This window comes from Talpa occidentalis, unplaced genomic scaffold (genome assembly GCF_014898055.3).
Source record: "Talpa occidentalis isolate TD23 unplaced genomic scaffold, MPIMG_talOcc4v2.1 talOcc4.2, whole genome shotgun sequence".
Taxonomy (NCBI): Eukaryota; Metazoa; Chordata; class Mammalia; order Eulipotyphla; family Talpidae; genus Talpa; species Talpa occidentalis.
The window spans coordinates 29599909-29617442 of record NW_023602073.1 but is presented as its reverse complement, the minus strand read 5'-3'; the positions used below and the strand labels follow the sequence as shown (position 1 = coordinate 29617442).

Here is a 17534-nt window from a genome sequence, read left to right as displayed (position 1 = left end):
ACTCCACCAGGGTGGTGTTGATGCTGTGGCTGTGTTGCTGGGCACTGTCCCTTACAGTTCCCTTCCTCTGTATTTACTCAGTTCCAGCAGGGAATCAGCTAGTTGGCGATTTTGTTCTGGTCACTAGGTGGTGCCAGATACCTGTACTTGCTGACCTGTGCTTTTTGCCCAGTGGTTCTTTGAGAAACAGCGGGAGGAGGTGGGGAGCTGTGTCTGCCTCTTGTTTCCCTGGTGCTGTGCCTGCAGCTATGTGGATCCCATGCCCTGAAGTCTGTCTTCTAGTTCTCAATTCCAGGCCTCTCAGATCCAAAAATGCTGGCTGTCACCCTGTGCAGTGCCCACTATTATGGTGGGTCCCATGCCCCACATCTCTTGCCCACCTCATTCCAGAGTGGGGTTTTGCTCCACGCCTTATTTTTCTTCTCATCCCCCGTTTGCGCGTGGCCCACCCCCTCTCAGAGCCTGAGGGTGGTTTTGGAACCCCGGCTTCCAAATATCAGGGAGTTGGTGATTTTGTTATGATCACTAGGTGGCGCCATAGATCTCTCCTAGTATCCTTCCAGAGCTGTGCTTTTTGCAGAGTTTCCGGGGAATAGAAAGGGGGTGGCATGAATCACTTCAACAGTGTGAGGGTGCTGTCTCTACCCTGTGCCCCACAGTCCTGGGGCTCCCACACCCTGAATTTCGGGCCCCGGGTCTCAGTTCCGAAGCCCTCAGATCCGGGACACCGGCTGTAGCCCATTTCAGTGTCTGCAGAGATGGTAACTTTTGCACCCTGCTCCTGTGCCTGGGCGCCTGGTTTTTGATTACCCAGTGAGGGACATTCACCTCAGTGAAGGCTCCCTTGTGTCTCCCCACAACCTTAGGTGGTAGGCACGTGCATCTGGGCAGCTGCGATCCATGTATGCTTTTCAAGTACCCATGTGCTTTTCCACACAAGCTTACCCGCTGGCCTTGGGTCTTTGCAGGTCTCTGCGCTGAGTCCTTTTCTTCCTCTAATGGCGCCAATTTGTTATTCCCTGGTGCCATTTGCTCACCTCCACCGCAATTCCCCATTCCCGCCCAGTTCTCCGCATTTCCTGTTGGGGGGGGGGGTGAGGTGCTGCCTGCAGTAGTTCCTTTCCACTCACTGTCCCGCTTGATGTCTAGTTTGTTCTTGTTTTGTTTTTTCCTCCTCTCTGTAGATCTGAGTGAGCAGGTTTTGTGGGTGGGGGAGGGTGCAGGGTTCTGCTGCTTTCCTCTCTTCTCTTTTATTGCAACTTTACTCTTCTGGCAGTTTGCCAGCGTCTCCAGTTTATCTTACCTGTCCCGGTTCTCACAGGCACCTGCCGCTTTTCCTCCCTGTTAATTGTTTTTATGGGAGAACTTACTGGTAGCATTTCTCCGCCACACGTTGATTCTGTTCCAACCAAAAAAATTTTTTTTTTAAATTCCCATCTGAAAAAGATGGACTAGATGTACACACAAAACTAACCACTAAAATAGCTACAAATGCCATGTAGGAGAGAAACCATTTTCTTAAAAGTATCAGAATTTGCAATACAGCAGTGAGCGCCCACCCCCGGGAGAGAAGCGGAACAGCTCCCAGGGTGTGGCTCTCGGGGTTTTGGCCCCCGGGTCAGATCGGTGTCTCCAGCCAGGAAAGATTCCTCGCCACAGTTTCTCTCCTCTCTCCAACCTGGATGCTCCTGACTCACCCCCACTTCACACTCCCCACTGCCCGGAGGTTTCCAGAGAAGCCAGTGGGCATCACCTGCGGCTCCGACACAGTCTCCACCCACCGACCTGGACGACTCCTCACAGACTAAAAGACCCCACACCCCTGCTGCACCTGCGGCCCTGGACCTGAGGCGTGAGCGGGTGAGCGGGACTCTGGAGGGAAAAGGCCTTTGAGGCGGGAGCGGCAAGAAGACGCCCGGCGCGGGCGCACAAGCCCGGGAAAGGCTGGTCTCACCCACAGCCCGCCGGGTTGTCCTCCTAGACCCCGCCCTGCCCTGGCCCCTTCGGTCCCGCCACCCTCCGCCTCCTCTTGCCCCCCAAGTCTCGGCCCCTCTCGTCCCGCCGCCCAATTTCAATCTCAGGAGCCCCCTTGCCCCCCCTCCCGCCCCGTCTCCCCAGGACCCGCAGGAGGAGGGTCAGCCGGGTCTCCCCTCACGCCCCAGGCTCCCACTCCCTGAGGCTTTTCTATACCGCGATGGCCCGGCCCCGGGGAGCCCCGGTACATCGCCGTGGGCTACGTGGACGACACGCAGTTCGTGCGGTTCGACAGCGACTCCCCGGGCCAGAGTGCGGAACCGCGGGCGCCCTGGGCGGGGCAGGAGGGGCCGGGTACTGGGAGGGGGAGACGCAGAAGCTCAAGGGCTGGATACCCCGGTACCTAGAGAACCTGCACAACCTGCGCGGCTACTACAACCAGAGCGCGGCCGGTGAGCCGGGCGGGCCCGGGGCGCTCACGACCCCACCCCGCGGGCGGGCGGGAACCCAGACCCCGGCCCGAGCGTCCCCCGAGGCAGGGGGACCCGCCGGACCCTCGACCCGGGACGTTCCCCGCGAGGTTCCCGCGTCGGTTTCGGTTTATTCCGGGGGGTGGGGGGGGGGGTGACCGCGGGGTGACGGGGCGGGGACAGGCTCTCACACCCTCCAGGGGATGTACGGCTGCGACGTGGGGCCCGACGGGCGCCTCCTCCGCGGGTACAGTCAGTCCGCCTATGACGGCGCCGATTACCTGGCCTTGAACCGGGACCTGCGCTCCTGGACCGCGGCGGACACGGCAGCTTAGATCACCCGGCGCTGGAGGGCGGGTGCTCCCCGGAGCTGCGGAAGAACTACCTGAAGGGGAAGCACCTGGCGGGGCTGCCCGGACCCCTGCAGTGCTGGGAGAAGCCTCAGCGCCCGGGAAAGGGGCCGCGAGGTCTCCCAACCTCCCTCAGGCCGGCACCCGCGGGGAGGATGGAAGGCTGGTCAGAGCAGCCTCCTAGGGAGGAGCACCCCTGGGTGTCATCTTCTCACTGGAGAGACAGTTGCCCAGAGGGCCCTACTTTCCATCAGGAACACTTAAGAAATCGCATCTCTGCTGAGCAGTAGGGGAGGCCATCTATGAAAAACAGCCCTTTACCGGGTCCTTTTGACCCAGCAGCTACGTTGGGAACCATCAGTTTCTCTCTCAAGGTCTTGTTTTGGGTCTGAGGACATTTTTCTGATCTGACTCCTGATTTTCTGAGTCCCCAGATCAAGAACAAAAGTCTGTGCTCTCCCCTTAGAGAACAGCCTCCTAATAGCCTGAGCTCCAGCCCTAATTCTAGAACTTTCTAAGGAATAGATTATCCCAAACTTCCCAGACCAGGCTTCTTTTTAGGATTTGTGCTTCTTCTTTCCAAACCCATTGCTCTGTCCATTCTGAGGCTGGTCAGAGAGGCTACTGTAGCATCCATAAGGAAAAACCCAAGTTGTGAATGTTCTGACCCTTCACCTAAGAACCCCTACAGATCCACACCCTCCCTCCAACCTCCCTCTGAACACAAGGTCACCCTGAAGGGATGCCCCTGGGCTTCCACCCTGAGAATATTCTGATTGGGCAGCATGATGGTGAGGACCTAACCCGAACACAGAGCTGGTGGAGACCAGGCCTGAGGGGGAGGGAACCTTCCAGAAGTGGGTGGTGCCATCTGCAACATGAGGGTCTGTTGGAGCCCGGACTCCTGAGATGAGGTGAGGTGAGGAGGGGGACGTAAGCATAGAGGCTCTTCCCAGGGGTATCAGGAGCCCGTCTGGAGGCCTTCAGAGGGTCAGGATAGAGGCCTGTGACTCAGGGTCTCACCTTCCCTTCACTTCCAGTGGCCCCTCCTCCTCAATCCTTCATCCCCACCATGGGCATCATTGGTGGCATCACTGCTGGCCTAGTTTCTTTGGAGCTTTGCTCACTGTAGCTGTGCTGATTGGAGTTGAAGTTGTGGCATGAATGAAGAATCACTCAGGTAGGGAAGGGAGTGGGGAATCTTGTCCACTGGGGGCTTTTCAAGCTCTAGGCAGAACTTACCTACCAGGTGAAAAAGAATTACCGTTCACATACATGTCTTGCCTAGTGTGGAGCTGATTGCTAACCCTCTTTTGTAAAGAACTTTTTTAAATGAATCAGATTGTTCACCTTGATAATTCTGGTGATGAGGCCCTGATTCCAGCAAATGGCAGAGAAGAAGGTCCCTGTTGAGGGCAGACCCAGGAGGTGGTTGCTCAATTCTCCCCTTATCTCCTTTCTTCATATTGCCCAGTCCTGCCCTGGATCTTCAATCATAGTTTAGGGGGATGGGGCCTGTGTCCAGTCGGTGCTCAGTGTGTCATGGGCTTTGACATAGTCACTCCTCAGGGGTCATCTCTCTGCTCCTTTGTCCTTGTCCTCAGTAGCACCTATCCCAGAAGGGCCTGTGATCACAGGGACTCACACCCCACCTGGCCTTGTGCTGTCATGACTGGGTAGGGAGTGCTTGTGTGGCCGGGTCAGCCCTGGCTCAGCTCAGGGTCTAGCCTTCTGCCCTCAAATTCTGTGTATTTATATGTTTCCTCTTTGGTTTTTATTGCTTTGTACCTATTCTTTTTCATGTTTAGAGATGAGGCCTTATGTCCTCTTAGTTCTTGTCTCTGACAGCAGTAGGAGGCATCTGTCATTGTCCCCACAAGGCCCAGGGCATCCCTTGCACACAGGAGTCTAATGAGAGATGAATTTCCAAACTCATCTAATTTTTGGCCTCATTCTAGGACTGTTTTCTGCATGATTCTTGCCATCTTTTCCAACTCTTTTATTTTTTAATTTTTTTTAATATTTATTTATTTATTTATACAAGCACTAGGTACAGTCAGAAGCGCGGGAGGGTGAGAGAGCGGGGAGCAGAGCAGCCAGACTGACGAAGTACACTGCTGAGGGGAGCAGTGGGCGGCAGAAGAGGTCTGCGCGCCATGTGGGACCCTCGCCCGGCGGCTGGGGGATCGAACCAACGCTGCAGAGGCTGTGGGCAGCTTCACAGCCCAGCGCTCAACCACTGCGCCACCGGGGAGGCCCCCAACTCTTTTTTAAAGAACAAAATTCTGGTATTACTAGAGAGAAGGATTTGATAATTTCCTGACGAATTTAGAGAGTTCCTGATAGATTTCTATTTTCCCCTACAATTTCTCCCTGTAACCCTTCCCTTAAATGTATAACCCCGGTGCTGGTGCTACTCAAAACCTATGGGTTGATGGAGTCAGTTAGCTTCATAGTTGGCTGAAAAATAAGACCCATAAACCTAGGAACCCAGGCCACCCTAGTGGCCTAGGAGTTAAGTCTCAACGCATTCACTTCTATAACCCAAGTTTGATCCCTGGCCAGGGAGGTGACCCACATGGCACGGCAGACCTCTCCTTTCTCTCTCACTGCTGCCCTAGCAGTGTATTTCAGTAAATCTGCCTGTACTGCTCCCCACTCTCTTTCTCTGGTGAATGCTCTCACCCTCCTCCCCACACCTCTGGCCTACACCTCTGCTCTTCTATACTAAAATATTTAAATATATTCTACCTAGGAAACTTCTTTTCAAAAGATATACACCTGTGAAATGTGCCACGTTAGTAAAGACTCTGTAGAACAGGGAGGTGCTCTACACTGATCACTCAACTGATAACGGTGGCACCAGATATGTGACAGGCTGTTTCTGCATCTAGGAAGCTTCAGTGAACTAAAACCATGTACAGCTTGTGGCCTATGGAGAGTGTGTCCTGGTGGGGAGGGGAGACTGGAGACTGTGACAGTAAATAAGGGATATGTCTGGTTATAAGTGTGGGAAGGTGACCCAGAGTCAGTGTGTGGGGACAGGGAGGATGGCTTTCTTCCCAGCGTGGTTAGTGTGGTCCTCACTAAAGTCGCCTTTGATAAAAAGTCTGATAGACACGTTGCCCACAGGGATGTGATCTGCAGGGAACATCAATCCAGACGGACAACCTCCAGATGCCCAAGCAGGAATGTGACTGTGTGATTGACATGAGCAAGGAGGCCAAGGGCTGGAACAGAGGCCAATGGAGATGGGATCTGTATGCCTCCAGATCATGCAGGCCATGACGATGTTGGGAGGATTTGACTCTGACTAAGATGTGGGGTGACAGGCACAGCAGTTGAGTGCCGTGCTGCCAAGCTGTTCACAGCCTCTGCAGTGCCGGTTCGATTCCCCACCAGCCAGGGAAAACCTCACATGGTGCAGCAGACGTCTCCTGTCTTGCCCACTGCTCCCCTCAGCAGTGTATTTCATCAGTATGCCTATTCTGCCCCCAGCTCTGGCTCTGGTGAATTCTCTCACCCTCTGTGCTTTTGACGTGTACCCCAGTTCTTATATAATAAATAAATCTTAAAAAAAAAAGATGTGGGGTGACAAGACCTTCTGAGCTCAATGTGATTTCTCTCTAGTAACCAGTCTGGCTGCTGTGCAGCATGGAAGGGTGAGAGGTGGGAAGAGAAATGGAGGAAACCAGTGCAGGTTCCAGGACAGAGAGATTGGTAGGTTTGTTGGGGAGTGACAAGGAAATAATAGGAAGTGATAGGACTGTGCATATTTAGGCATGGACTTTACAGTGTTTCCTAAGTTGGGCTGTGAGAAAGGGGTCAAGGATGACACTCAGTATTTCAGACTGTGCAGGCAGAGAGGTGGAGCCTCAGTGACATGGGGAAGACCCCAGAAGAACCATATGTGGGCTTCCTAGGCATTCAATTTAGGAACGTTGAATCATGCTGCAGGGGGCCTTGCTGCCCCAGCCAGATAAGATACTGACAAGCAGCTAAGAAAAAGGGGCCTCACACCATGGGGCTGAAGATCTAACATCCCTTTGCTTTTTGTTCTTGGTCACAAAAGGAGAAAAATTATTAGAAAGTATATTAGGGAATAAATTATATGTATCAGCAGACTGTAAGTAAATGGCACGGAAAATTATCTGTTTAGAAATTAGTTATTGAACAATTTGGCCCACTTGACAATGGGAGACAATTTATTGAACATGCCTGACAAGCATTACTATGCAATAATTATAGTAGGTCCTTCTTTTGCCTTCTCTTGAAGTTTCTGGGGAAAGTTTTTAAATGAAGCTATTTGAATTAAGGAGTTTCTAGGCAGAAAAAGTTCTGATAGCTGAGTAGCAGCCCGTCCCTGGCTGAAGGCCATGCGAATAAGAGGAGTCTTTTCTTGCTTAGGCTTTGACTGATAGGGATGCACTGGGGGTTATCAACTGTCTTAGGTAATTGTTTAGCTGAAACAATGAGTTTTAGTGTAAGGCTTAGTTATTTATTAACCTTGAAGGTCGCCTTCTTACTGAGGGCATGTAGTGGCCAAAAGTCTATGGAAAAAGGGATACACTGATTGTTTCTGCTTTGTTTCTATGCACATGACAATGTAATCTCACGGCTTGCTAAAAATGTATAAATAAAGAACCTGCTGAGCCCCTCGGTAGAAGATACTTGCACCTCATCCAGTGTCAGTGTCTCCTCATTACCTCATTCCCTTCCCCTTAGCCCTTCAGTTTTCGCTGATGCCGTCTCATCCTTTCGGGAACCCCTGACACGACATTTTGCTGAGGCTGGTCCCCAGCAGAATCAGATCTATTAGAATTGAAAGTGATGTTGGAATGTGGACAGACAAGTCTGGGGCACAGGTGAAATGTCGAGGTAAGAAATACATTTAGGAAGTGATGTGATGTAAATGATATTTACAGCCTTGAGCATGAAAAGGTCACCTAGGAGGTGATGATTAAGCAAGAGAAAGTATTACAGGGCAACCCTGATATAAAACAGGTTGCCTGACTGTGGGTCCTCACCCGTGCACATTAAAGGGACTTACACTGCAGGCACACACAAAAGGTTAACAAACGGTTTATTTACAAGGGAAGGGAAATGAGGAAATGTACAACTCAGGGAGAAAAGAGAGAGATAAATTCTTAAATGCGTCCTACCCATTCCGCCAACCTGGAATCCCAAATGACCCACTGAGCCCAAACCTTCCTGGCTGAGAGCACAAGCCAAGTGCCTGAGACCCCTCTAACATGGCTGGTTTTTATTTACAAACAGAGAAAATGGCTGCTTAACTCCGCCCTTAGGTCCTTGCAACTTCCCTTTGGGGATCATGGGATTTGTAGTTCCCAGTGTCTTGATGGAGTGGGGTTGGCATCTACGAAATCTGTATGGAATTTTGCGCAGGACATCCTTCTCCAGAGTTAAGAAAGCCCCAGAAGGAAATGACCTAGAGACAAAATCCCATTGGTTTTGTGAACATCGAGGACTTGAGATATTTATTTAAGAAAAAGACAAAAACTTCAATGTTACTGACTTCTAGTTATTGTTGCAGGATACCCAAGGAGTCACTTTTTGAAGAAAACCTGAGATGACTAACATGCTCTAACCAATCTTTTCTTTCAAAGTTTAGGGGCATGCAATAACATCTAGAATCACGCGTATCCTGGCAGTTATTATTATTTTTTGCACAGAAAGGCTTTTGATCGTGATTTTGGTATTTCCTTTTAAATTCATTTTGGCCTATGAATGAAACTGCAGTTGTATGAGATATCCCACACATGATAAATGGTAACTAAAGAGCTCTTTGTGTCTTTATGTTGTATGTCTGTATGTCCTTTCCTTGTGTCCTTGTCTTGGTCTCTAGTGGTTGATAAATTTGTATACATGGTGCCTAAAGAAATTGAAAAAAAATTAAAGGTTACGGTTTGATTGTCAGCATTGTACTACTGAACTAAGCTGGTGCCTTCATAGAGATTGAATATTGTTGTTTCTGCTATTTTCTGATATTTATGGCAAAGCTTCCCAGAAATCTAAATTCAAGTAAAAAATTTGGTAATCTATCATTTGGTTGATAGAAGGAAATTTTTTGGAACTTCAGTAGAGCTCCTGAGACACTCCGCAAGATTTCTCCCTTTCTTCCTGGGAAAGGCATTAGATGAATTTATCCTATTTAGCTTACCAAGTAAAGTAAAACTAGAAGGGAAGCATTGTCACTTGGGAAAATGGGTAACACTTTGACATATACAGAAATGTTCACATTGATTTTCTATAATGTGTATACAACCCCTCAGTACCTTATATGTCTGTAAAATTGTCAATGGTGATTGTTGCCTTGAAATATTGTATAGTACAGAAATTGTTTCTAGAGAAAATAGGGAGAAAAGGCCTCAACAGATTCCTATCTTGGAACCGTTGAGGGTAAAAATTTCCTACAAAGAACTGAAGAGACCTGGAGATACACCTGATTTTTACTAAGTTTTCTTTGACATAATACTGGGGTTTTTTGTTTTTTTGGTTTTTTGCATTTTGTTCTGAATCCACAAAGTTTTCTTGTTTTGAGAGACCAGGATCTGTAGCAATGTTGCATTTTTTCCCCCGCAAAGCTAACTTAACTTGTGTTTGCATTTTCTCTTCCGTAGGTACCAATACAGCATAAAAATAGTGGTAGTAATTTTTTTTTTTTTTTTTTTTTTTTTTTTTTTTTTTTTTTATTTTTTTTTTTTTATAGAGGCATGCTATTTATTTTTGTTTTGCTGGTTTGTTTGTTTGTTTTTTTTTGTTTATACATGCACTGGGTACAGTCAGAAGCGCGGGAGGGTGAGAGAATTCACCAGAGCCAGAGCGGGGAGCAGAGCAGGCAGAAGGACCGAAGTACACTGCTGAGGGGAGCAGCGGGCGGCAGGAGAGGTCTGCGCGCCATGTGGGACCCTCCTCTGGTGGCCGGGGAGCAGCCGGGGATCGAACCGGCGCCGCAGAGGCCGCGGGCAGCTTCGCAACCCAGCGCTCAACCGCTGCGCCACCGGGGAGGCCCGGTAGTAATTTTTTTACTACTTATCTCAGAGTCTGTTTTTACATAACTTCCATAGGGATTTTGTCTGCTTAAACTAAAAAATTGGACATGAGTGTCATTGTGTAGCTATGAATGGAATCTTCCAGGAAGTTGAAACAGACATGAACCAAGAAGAGGAGAACCTGTTGCTTTGTCCGTAGGCTCCAGAGACCCCCAAGGAAGGTGAGGAAGCTTGCCTCCATGGGCAGGACTAGGCTACCCGGCAAACGAAAAAGTCGTGGTACCCTCGAGAAGCGGAAAGCCCAGGTAGAGTCTGATGAGACCAGCTTTGGTCTTGAAGCCTACATGGACCAATGTCAAGAGTTCGCTCTGATCCTATATGGAGTGTTCCAACTAAGCCAGCTAAAATTGCTGTCTAGTTATTCTGCCCTTTGATTTTATGCAAAAATAGGTAAAATGGTTTAAAAGTTTTGGCAGGCTGCGCTACCCATGCTGTCTCTTGACAAGGTCTGGGCATTGGGGGAGACTCCCAAGAAGAGGGGAGTTCCTGCACTTCTCAGAGATCTGAACTAGGGAGTCTCCATGGCAAGCCTGCTAATGCTCTCCTGTTTGTTCTTGGTTAATGCAGAAGTAAGTTAGTTATAAATTGGCTTGTGAAAACCTAATTCGGACCTAGACACTAATTGGTCTATTGTTCTTAAGCTTGAATCATTACTAAAGAAAGTAAAAAATACTAAAGGTCTAGCCAGGAAAGAAATGTTTTGGCCCTGAGAACTATGGAGAACAAGCTGCCCTGAACCAGCTGTGCTTGGAAACGTAGCCTAACCCAGGGGATACGTGTTTGGGGCAGCAGTACATTTCCTGGTGTATGCAAAAGTCAGTAGTTCGCAGGCTGTGTGGAGGTTAGGTATTTCTAGTTAAGAGTTAGACTTCAGTAGAGCTAACATAGATTTGATGAGTTACTTTAGGCCACTTTGAAGTAATTGATAAATTAGCTAGATTAATTGAGTGCTAGGGATATAGGTTGACTCCTGTAATAGAATATAGAATAGGACTTTCACGCCCACTCCAAAACTAGGAAAGTTTAATAGAATGATTAATTTTTACTGAATGTTGTCCTATCTTAAATAATTGATCATGCTGGAAAATAAGCTGTACCAAGAAAACTAATTGTCCCTGATGTTTTTCTTAAGGTAATCAAAGAAGTGCCCTTTTGGTATGAGACCAAGGAAGTCTCTATATGTTCATGAGAAAATATGTAATGATCGTCTCTGTTCTGCTTCAATGCTTATGCTGATGTAATCTCACTGCTTAAATAAAGACTCGCTGAGACCCTCAGTAGGAGATACTTACACCAGAGAGGGTGTCTGTCTGCCTCACTCCACTTCCCCTCAACCCCCCCAAGATTTCACCGACACCGTCCTCTCCTTTTAGGGACTCCTGACATGACATTCTGCTGGAGCGGGTTGCCAGAAAAAACTAGATTTAGTTTGCGAACTTTTGCTATGCTGTTAAAACAATTTGGGATCAAGGTTGAGAGAAGTTGTTTTTACATAAGTTGAGCCAATTTTAAGATTTTTTTTTTCCTGCGGTGTGATATCTTTGCTGTTTTGTTTTGGCTAATGTCCCCAGGTGTTTTTTTGGCTTGGACTAATAAACTTTTCCAGAAGTGGAGGACTTTTACTTTCCACAATGGACAATACCTGGAGAGACTGGTTTTCTTTCAAACTGGACCCCTGAGAAAAATTTTCATCTGAGGCTGTACACCAGCATCCATATATTTGATCTTCATCACCGTGGAAATGGTGGCAAAAAGTGAAAGGGGGGAATTGTTAGGGAGAAAGAATTGTTAGGGGGAAAGAATGCCCTGAGCTACTTCTATACAGGCTTTGTGGATGCCACCCTGACTCCATCAAGACACTGGAAACTACAAATCCCATGATCCCCAAAGGGAAATTGCAAGGACCTAAGGGCAGAATTAAGAAGCCATTTTCTCTGCTTGAAAATAAAACCAGGGCCTCCCCTGGTGGCGCAGTGGTTGAGTGCTGGACTGTGAAGCTGCCCGCAGCCTCTGCAGCGCTGGTTCCATCCCTGGCCACCAGCGAGGTTCCCACATGGCGCGACACAGCTCCTGCTGCGCCCGCTGCTCCCCTCAGCAGTGTATTTCATCAGTCTGCCTGTTCTGTTCCCCGCTCTGGCTCTGGTGAATTCTCTCACCCTCCTGTGCTTCTGACTGTACCCAGTATAAGTAAATAAATAAATCTTAAAAAAAAAAAAAAAAAAAAAAAAGAAAAAAACCAGCCATCTTAGTAGGTCTGGGTGTACTTGGCTCATGCTCTCCGCCAGGCAGGTTTGGTCTCATTGGGTCATTTGGGATTCCAGGTCGGTGGAACAGGTAGGACACATTTAAGATTTTATCTTCCTCTTTTCTCCCTGAGTTGTACATTTCCTCATTTCCCTTTCTCTTGTAAATAAACCTTTTGTTAACCTTTTTTTGTGTGTCTTCAGTATAAGTCCCTTTTAAGCGTACAGGTGAGGACCCACAGTCAGGCAACCTGTTTTATATCAGGGTTGCCTTGTAACAGCTAGAAAGGAGCAGAACTAAACCTCAGATTCCACAGTAATAAACAAAAACAAACAGAGACAGCAAGTGTTGGCAAGGTGTGGGGAAAAGGAACCTTCATAAACTATTGTGGGAATTGATCCAGCCCCTACAGAAAACAGTATGGAGTTTCCTCTAAATATTAAAAATAGATCTGCCAGAGGACCCAGCAGTCCCTTCCTTGGGATTTATCCCAAGAATGCAAAACTCATTTCAAGGGATATAGGCAGTCTTGTGCTCATTGCAACAATAGTCACAATAGCCAAATTATGTAAACAATCTATGTGCATAAAATAGATGAGTGGAACTATTGTGGCATGTATACAATGGAATACTACTCAGCTGCGAAAAATGATGAAATCTTGAATTTACAACAACATGGATGGAAATGGGTAAAATTATGCTAAGTGAGATAAATCAGGAGAACCACAAATTCCAGGTGCCATGACTCATATGTGTAATATACAGAAACCCAGCAAAGGATCAGATAAAACCTAACTAAACCCTTGGAGTCTGCTGCAGAACTGAGGCACCAGACGGGGTTTAGGGTGGGGACAAAGGAGTAAGAAGGCCCAGAGGAACACAGGGGAGGACTCTGGGTGCATTGGAGGTGAGGGGGGTGAGGAAACCTGCATCTGAAGAGGTGAGTCTCCGACTCTGAGTCATGTGCAGTGTGTAAACGTGTGTTACCTCAAAAATACAGTAATAAAAAAACTCTTATAAACCAAGAGAAAAAAATGCCTTGTGCTCTCCATCAATCACTGACCTCAGGACTTTGCCCTCACCTCCTCACTGTCATGCAGGGTGAGGGGCTGGTTTCCCTCAAGGTCAGAGGCAGGAGGTACAGGGACTCCTGGGGCTGCTCAGACACCGCTGAGCAGAGACACTGCAGAGAGGGCGGCTCTGAGGGGACCAGAGACAGAGGGTCAGAGTAATCCTGAGTGAGGATCTGGTTCCCAAGGAGAAGGGTGTGTGTGTGTGTGTGCATGTGTGTGTGTGTGTGACAGGAGAGACAGGGCACACTATAAGGCAATGGGAGGATGATCATACATCAAGCTCCAGCATAAATGATTTCAAATCCCACAGAGTGAAGAGTGTCAGGCAACACCCCAATAAGTACAGTTCTGTGGAGAAGCAGGTTTGGAGCAGGATCTGAGGCAGCAGAGGATCTGGAGACAGGAGAAGGTATGGGACTGGGCTGTGGGGGCAGTCCCCCGCCCCAACAGCTCCTTCTTTCCTCCTCTAATGCTATCTCCAGGCTCATCTCCTTTGGTGTCAGGCAGCTCCAGCCTGGCAACCTCTCTGTTTCCCAGGAGGTCACTTCCTCTGTGGCCTGCAGCTTCTTTCTGTCTAGACCAGAGCTGGAGGGAGTCCCACAGGGGGAGGGAGGAGTGTGTGCCCTGCTGGCCTGGCCCAGGGGCAGGATTAGCCCAGGTCACCCCAGTTACTGAGCTGAGCCTTTGTCCACAGTCCAGGAAGGGAGGGAGAGATGGAGCAGGGTCTCCCTCAGCTCCTGGAGAAAGGTGTAATGTTAGAGTGGGTGAAATGATTGTTTTTCATTTCTGGGGTTCTCCCACCTCCCCAGGGTCACCCTCCATGTGCAGCAGGGAGAGGATCTCAGGCTGGTTCCCCCACCTCCTTCCCTCCCTTCCTCACTGCTGTGCTCAGGATGACTGTCCTGGTCCTCACTGGAAAAGGAGGCAGAAAAAGAGTGTTGTTACCACATTAGCCACCAGGATTGAAGGTAAGTGTTTTCTTTTTTACTGTAAAAGTTCTATTATTTTTTGTGGTTATAATGATGTTGCTCTTGTGATGGAGGGAGATGAGGGGAGAGAGGAGGTGATGACAGAGGCTGTGCCCTGAGACTGCTGCAGACGTGACCAGGTTCTGACCTCTGGGTTCAAACAAAATAAATATAAATGATGTGAAATAGAAAATTGTGGGAGAGGGAGAAAATGTTAAACCAAGCAAACAATAAAAGCAGGACAAAAGGCAAAAATGAAACAAAACAAACACTTTGCCTCAGGGCCCCCTGCTGTGGGGCTGCAGTGAGGAAGGGTCTCAGGGCTGAGGGGGCTGAGGCCTCAGTGTGGTGACATCCACTGGAAACATCCAGGGTGAGGGTTGGGTCCTCTTAGTGATGGGCGCCCACTACCAGCCCAGGCAGCCATATGTCATTAAGTTGAAGTTAAAAATTCCTCCTGATGCTGCTCTTGTGATGGAGGGAGATGAGGGGAGAGAGGAGGTGATGACAGAGGCTGGGCCTGAGACTGCTGCAGAAGTGACCAGGTTCTGACCTCTGGGTTCAAACAGAATAAATATAAATCTTTATATAGTAGCCCTTGAAATATTTGAAATCTTTGCGTGTTAAGGAGGTTAAATGTCACCAATAGACATTGTTTTCAGTATGTGTTTGATGGAAATGTCCTAACCAGTAATTACTAGGAACAAAAATTCCTCCTGAGCTGCTTTTTGCGTAGCTGTATCAATTTCTTAATTCAAATGACCTGTATTTGGGGTGCCCTCTGTCAGGCACTGGGGCACAGAGTGAGCCTTGCCAGGACTCTGTGTTTCTGTAACTCAGAGTTCAGCTGGAGACGGGCCCAGGGAGCACAGAGCAAGGGGCCCCTGACCAGGAGCTGGTGGGCCTCCTTCCTGTGGGCGTGACAGCTGACCTGAGCTCCAGGGGGAGCAGGAGGTGACAGGGAGGTGAGTAACCCCGAGGAGACAGCAGTGAGAGTCCTGGGTGTTGAGTCCTGGACAGGTCCAGGGCTGGGTACGGGCAGGAGCTGGAGCCGCTGCAGCGGGTGCTGAGGGGCGTGGGCCTTGCCCTGGGCCTGGACTCCAGCCTGTCCCCCCAGCACACGGGTGGGACCCGCACATAGACATCCCCCCCAGAGCCTCAGTTTCCTCACCTGTGTGTGGTGAGGTTAGGGACGTGGTGAGAACAGTGAGCTGATGCTTGTGAGTCTCAGCTCCGGGCCTGGCACATCGTGGACACTCAGGCCCTGTCTGCTCTCCTGGCTGCAGGGAAAGGAGGTGGGGAGAAAGTGGAGGTGATGCCAGGCCCTGTGAGCCCCCTGCTTGGTGTGGGGAGCAGAGAAGGCAGGTGAGGGTCCATGTTGAGAAAGGCCTGGGGCGCTGTGGGGAGTGGAGGCTGGAGAGGGGGAGAGTGTGGGGCCAGGGAGGAGGCTCCTGCGGCCTGACCAGGGCAGGTGTGGTCACCTCCTCCCTGACTGTCTCCTCTGCCCTCCATTTCTTCCCCTTCCTCACCCACCCTGCAGGACAGTCATGACCTCAGGGCCATGACTGGACCCTTCTGGCAGAGGGGACCTGCAGCGTCTGCCTGGAGACAGGGGCCGGGGAACACCTCCTGTGGCCACAGCTTCTGCCAGGCCTGTCACAACCAAGTCACTCCCAGACCTACGGAGGGGCCACGTGCTGTCCACGCTGCCAGGAGCCACCTGAGAGGGGACAGCAGTCCCGCTGGGTCCTGGTCAGTCTGTGCTCCGGCCCCAGCTCTGGAGCTCAGGGGAGAGAACCCAGACAGGAAATGGGGGTCTGTGGGCAGCACAGGAAGAGGACATTTTCCATGTCCAGCTGCCAGGAGGGTGTGGTTTGCAAAGACCTCAAACATGAATGTCACCCAGTGCTGCAGAGGTGGAAGGTTCTAGGTCTTCTGTGAATGGTAACCTCTGTGACTATTATTCTGAATTTTTAAATTTGAAAGTCTTGGTGGCTTGTTCTGTTATCGATTACCAGGCACTATCCTAGAGAGACAAACTCCTCCATTCTCCAATCAAACTGCTGGCAACACTAGAATCTCTTTGAATCTGATTGTATTGTTACAAATTATTTGTGAACATAAATACCTGCATTATCAAAGGCCCCTCCTAGATAACAGGAGGGGGTTCTCCCAGGCTTGAGGACCCCTGACCCTGAGAAGGGGTGAGTAGGGGTCACCAGATGACTGACCTTCTTTCCCTCAGGTGGAAGGGGGTGCAGTTTCCACTCCCATAGCTGTGTCCTCAATAGGCTCACATAACTTACTGCCCCTTATTTAAAACTGAGCCTAGAAAAATTATAACACTTATTTCAAGGCTACGCAGTCGGGAACAGAACTAGGATTCAATCTTGGCGTTTCTTTATTTGAGATCATGTGCTTTGCTGCATCATACCTTACAGCCTGTTTTTCTTTTCTTCTTTTTTTTTAGTTAGCTAATCATCCTTATTATTTTTTCACAATACAGGAATTCTCCCCTCAGCTAGTCTCATACATTTTTTCCACCAGCAAAGTCCCCACAGCCTTTACCACCGCTCTCTCCCCCACCACCTCTCCTTCCTCTTCTCCTCCTGACTCTGTGTCAGATCTGAGGTCTTATTTCTAGGGTCAGACTTACTGTTTGTCTTTGATCCTTTGTTTAGTTTCTCTTTAGTCCACATTAAGTGACACAATCTGTTATTTTTCTTTATCCTTCTCGCTCACTTCTCTTAGAATCATCCTTTCCAGCTCCATCCATGTTGCTGCAAATGGCATGAGTTTAACTTTTTTTTGATCATTGAGTACTATTCCATTGAGTATATATGCCATGTCTTCTTGAGCGACCCATAATTACTTGGGAGTTAAGTTGTTTCCATATCGTGGCTATTAAAGGGATTGAAATTTATAGACTATATTCTCTGACCACAATGACATTATGTTAAAATTCCATAGCTGGAAGCTCTGGAAAACCCCCAAATGTTTGGAAAATGACTGATATACTTTAAGCCACATATTCATAGTTTTCAAAAGCTGTGAAAATGTCATCAAAACTTGTAGGCTGCAACAAACCATTGTTTAAGGAAATTTTATAGTATTAAATGGATAAAAAAGAAAATGTGATGGCCAAAAATCAAATAAATTTGGTAACTGATATGAAATGGATCAATTCCCTTAAGACACAAATCCCAAAATGAAAGAAGAAATAAGAATCTTAAATAATCCTGGATGAATTCAATTGTTAAATTCATAATTTAAAAATAGTCCACAAAGAAAACTCCAGGCTCAGAGGGCTTCACTGGCAGATCTATTAACACGTCAGTAAGTATCACCACCAGTCCTGCCAAACTATGGAGAAAATAGAGGA

General features: G+C 48.6%; 1 pseudogene; it reads left to right on the top strand.

Annotated features, from left to right (window-relative positions):
- Nucleotides 1–608: 608 nt before the first annotated feature.
- LOC119251123 (class I histocompatibility antigen, Gogo-C*0203 alpha chain-like) lies at nt 609–2833 on the top strand (annotated as a pseudogene).
- Nucleotides 2834–17534: the final 14701 nt, after the last annotated feature.